Source organism: Trichechus manatus, unplaced genomic scaffold (genome assembly GCF_000243295.1).
Source record: "Trichechus manatus latirostris isolate Lorelei unplaced genomic scaffold, TriManLat1.0 scaffold00199, whole genome shotgun sequence".
NCBI lineage: Eukaryota > Metazoa > Chordata > Mammalia > Sirenia > Trichechidae > Trichechus > Trichechus manatus.
Window position 1 is genome coordinate 497,300 of NW_004444135.1, and position 4,928 is coordinate 502,227.

The 4,928-nt window shown below is 40.2% G+C and overlaps 1 protein-coding gene and 1 non-coding gene across 2 annotated transcripts in view; both read left to right on the top strand.

Moving 5' to 3' along the window:
* GREB1L (GREB1 like retinoic acid receptor coactivator) overlaps positions 1–4,928 on the top strand; it is a 167,892-nt gene that overhangs the window by 45,964 nt on the left and 117,000 nt on the right. The window lies entirely within an intron of this gene.
* Positions 952–1,022, top strand: TRNAG-UCC (transfer RNA glycine (anticodon UCC)). The gene has a single exon. It is a non-coding gene; the product is annotated as a tRNA-Gly (tRNA).

The following is a 4,928-nucleotide window of genomic DNA, read 5'->3' on the forward strand; positions in this document are numbered from 1 at the left end:
TATGCATATATACACACTTTACTGGTTTTGCTTCTCTAGAGAACCAAGCCCAAGACAGGAGCTTTCTCATTAATTTTTTTTCTGCTGCTCCCTATTATACTATCTAGATGTACCATAATATATTTTACCTGTCCTCTACTGATGGACATTTATATTATTTCAAAACAATGTTGCAAAGAATTATCTTGGACATAGGTCATTTCTCACATGTATATAAATGCCCAGGAATTGCTGGGTGAAAAGTATACTCATTTGTCTTTGTTGTTAGGTACTCTTGAGTCGGCTCCAACTCATAGTAACCTTATGTATAACATAATGAAACATCTGGTCCTATGTCATCCTTACAATCACTGCTATATTGGAGCCCATTATTGCAGCCACTGTGTCAGTCCATCTCATTGAGTCTCTTCCTCTTTTTCACTGACCCTCTCCTTTACCAAGGATGTTGTCCTTCTCTAGCGGCTGGTCCCCCCTGATGAGTTGTTCCCTGTAGAGGTTGTACCAATGCAATGGGTGACACTGTGTGTTTCCGCAGAGGCTCTCTAATAGAGCTTATTACTGAATTTTGGGTTTTTATCAATCTGATAGGTGAAAAATAATATCTGAGTGTGGTTTTAATTTCCATTACCCTTGTTATTATTGAGGTTAAGCATCTTTCCATTTGTTTGAAAGCTATTTACATTTACATTTCTCTGCACTCTTAAGTTTTTATCTTTTACCCTTTTATTGAAGGAGCCCTGGTGGTGCAACAGTTAAGCACTCAACTGCTAATCAAAAGGTTGGTGATTGGAACCCACCCAGTTGCTCCATGGGAGAAAGACCTGGCAATCTGCTTCCATAAAGATTATAGACTAGAAAACCCTATGGGGCGGTTCTACTCTGTCACATGGGGTCACTGTGAACCGAAAATCAACTCATGGCACAAAACAACAACAACCCTTTTATTGGGTGGCATTGTTGGTTCAGTGGTAGAATTCTTGCCTTCCATGCAGGAGATCTGGGTTCAATTCCCGGCCAATGCACCTCATGCACAGCCATCACCCATCTGTTAGTGGAGGCTGGCGTGTTGCTACGATGCTGCACAGGTTTCACTGGAGCTTCCAAACTAAGACAAGCTGGGAATAAAAGCCTAGCAATCTATTTCTGAAAATCATGGAGATGGTGCAGGCCTGGGCAGTGTTTTTGTCTGTTGTGCGTGGGGGCTCCATGAATCGGGCCAACTCAACAGCATCTAACAACAACACCCTTTTATTATTGAATTGTTGGTCATCATAGTTTAGGTTCTGCTAAAATCAGAGCCTAAGAGAAAGAAGGACTTAGTTTATTTTGGAAGCAATCCTTGGAAGCAGGAATAAGCCAACATAACCAAAAACCAGACCCACAACCGTTGAGTCAATTCTGACTCACAGCGACCCTATAGGATGGAGTAGAACTGCTCCATAGGGTTTCCAAGGCTGTAATCCTTATGGAAGCAGACTGCCACATCTTTCTCCCACAGAACAACTGGTGGGTTTGAACCGCTGACCTTTTGGTTAGCAGTTAAACGCTTTAACCACTTCGCTACCAGGGCTCCTTAAGCCAACATAAGGGTGCATTTTCTATGTAGTTGCTGTAAACTAGGAGGGCTTGAGTCCATCAGGACCTCTAAGAGCATACAGAATGCCTCCCAGAATTATCTACCCAAAGAATGGGAGACTGGGGGCATTTATTCTCATGTCCCCTATTAGATGAGAGTTGCCCCATAGGTGTTACCCTCTATTGCACGTCTGGACCGTACACAGGGCTGGGAGAACTCAGTAGCCTTGGAGAATGCTCTCAAACAAAAAGCTAAAAGAAGCTAGATGTGAGATGGAATGCTGTCCCCAGGGGTCTGAGCTCACACAGAACTGTCCTAGACAGCTCCTGCTGTAAAGGTTGGCCAAAAGGATATGATGTGGCACAACAAAGTGTCTGCTACACTGGTCTTTTTTCTTATTGACTTCTGTTGACAGAGGTGCATAATGTAATTGTTTGTAATCTTAGTTATAAATATTTTTCCTGGCTTATAATTTTGCTTATAGTGTTTTTTAATTACAGCTTTATTGATGTGTAATTCACATACCATACAATTCATCATTTAAAATGTATAATTCAGTGGGTTTTTTTTTGAATATTTACAGAATTGTGCAACCATTGCCAGAATCAATTTCGAACATTTTCCTCACTCCAAAAAGAAACCCAGTATCCATTAGCAGTCACTTACTATTTCTCCCCTCCCCACCTCCCACCAAAAAAAAAAAAAAAAAAAAACCTATTGCCATCAAGTCGATTCTGACTCATAGTGACCCTACAGGACAAAATAGAACTGCCCCATAGGGTGTCCAAGGAGTGACTGGTGGATTTGAACTGCTGACCTTTTGGTTAGCAGCTGTAGCTCTTAACCACTGCACCACCAGGGCTCCAAACCACTGCCGTAGAGCCAATTCCAGCTCATAGCAACCCCGTGTGGTTTCCAAGGCTGTAAATCTCTGTGGAAGTAGACTGCTGTATCTTTCTCCTGTGGAGCCGCTGGTGGTTTCGAACCACTGTCCTTTTTGTTAGCAGTCGATTCCTTTAGCCACTGTGCCACCGGGGGACCACCACCCACAACCACTTTTATACTATGGATTTGCCAATTCTAGACATTTCATATAAATGAAATCATAGAGAATATGGCCTTTTGTGATTGGCTTCCTTCATTTGGCGTAATATTTTCAAGTTTCATCCATGTTGTAGCATATATCAGTACTTCACTCCTTTTTATTGCCAAATAATACTCCATTGTATGGGTATACCACATTTTGTTTATCCATTTGTCTGATAATGGACATTTGGATTGTTTCCAATTTTTTTTTACTATTATGAATAATGCTGTTATGGACATTTAGATTCAGGTTTTTATATGGACATATGTTTTCAATTTTCTTGAGCATATACCTAAGAGTGGAATTGCTGATCATATGGTAACTGTTTAACCATTTGAGAAAAGTGTTTTCCAAAGTGGCTACACCATTTTACATTCCCACCAGTACTGTATGCAATTCCAGTTTCTCCATATCCTTGCCAACTTCTGTTATTGTCTGCCTTTTTAATTTTACCCATCCAGGTGGATGTGACAGATTTTAATCATCCTGGTGGGTGAGTCATTAAAAAGAAAGAAAAGACCAAAATGGGTGTCAGAAGAGACTTTAAAACTTGCTCTGGAATGTAGAGTAGCTAAAACAAGTGGAAGAAATGATGAAGTAAAAGAGCTGAACAGAAGATTTCAAAGGGCAGCTAAGAGAAGACTAAGTAAAGTATTATAATGAAATGCGAAAAGACCTGGAGTTAGAAAACTAAAAGGGAAGAACACGCTCAGCATCTCTCACACTGAAAGAACTGAAGAAAAAATTTAAGCCTCGAGTTACAATATCGAAGGATTCTGTATGCAAAATATTAAACGACACAGGAAGCATCAAAAGAAGATAGAATACACAGTCACTGCACCGAGAAGAATTGGTTGACATTCAGCCATTTCAGGAGGTAGCATATAATCAAGAACCAATGGTACTGAAGGAAAAAGTCTAAGGTGCACTGAAGGCATTGGCGAAAAACAAGGCTCCAGGAATTGACGGAATACCAATGAGATATTTCAATAAACGGATGCAATGCTGGAAGCACCCACTTGTCTGTGCCAAGAAATTTGGAAGATATGGAAATGCTTGGCCAACTGACTGGAAGAGATCCATATTTGTGCCCATTCCAAACAAAGGTGATCCAACAGAATGTGAAATTATCGAACAGTATCATTAATATGAAGTCCTGGTGACACAGTGGTTAAGAACTCAGCTGCTAATCATAAAGGTCGGCAGTTCGACCTTTTGAACTGTTCAACCAGTCTCTCCTTGGAAACCCTATGGGGCAGTTCTACCCTGTCCTATAGGGTTGCTATGAGTCGGAATTGACTCAACGACAATGGGTTTGGTTTGGTTTTATTATTAATACAAACACAAGTAAAATTTTGCTGAAGATAATTCAAAAATGATTGCAGCAGTACATCAATAGAGGGCTGCAGGAAATTCAAGCTGGATTTGGAAGAGGACGTGGAACAAGAGATATCATTGCTAATGTCAGATAGATCCTGGCTGAAAGCAGAGAATACCAAAAGGTGTGTTTACCTGTGTTTTACTGACTATGCAAAGGCATTTGACTGTGTGGATCATAATGAATTAGGGATAACATTACGATGAACAGAAATTCTAGAACACTTAATTGTGCTCATGTGGAACCTGTACATAGACCAAGAGGCAGTCATCAAACAAAACAAGGAAATACTGTGTGGTTTAAAGTCTGAAAAGGTGTGATCAGGGTTGTATCCTTTCACCATACTTATTCAATCTGTATGCTGAGCAAATAATCTGAGAAGCTTGACTATATGAAAAAGTACGTGGCATCAGGATTGGTAGAAGACTCATTACGACCTGTGATGTGCAGATGACACAACCTTGCTTGCTGAAAACGAAGAGGACTTGAAGCACTTACTGATGAAGATCAAAGACCACAGCCTTCAGTATGAATTACACCTCAACATAAAGAAAACAAAAATCCTCACAACTGGACCAGTAAGCAACATCATGATAAATGGAGAAAAGATTGACGTTGTCAAGGATTTCATTTTACTTGGATCCACAATCAACGCCCATGAAAGCATCAGTCAAGAAATCAAACAACGTATTGCATTGGGCAAATCTGCTGCAAAAGAGCTCTTTAAAGTGTTAAAAAGTGAAGATGTCACCTTGAGGACTATGGTACGTGTTATGGATTGAATTGTGTCCCCCAAAAATATGTGTCAACTTGGTTAGGCCATGATTCCCAGTATTGTGTGGTTGGCCTCCATTTTGTGATTGTAATTTTATATTAAAGAGGATTAG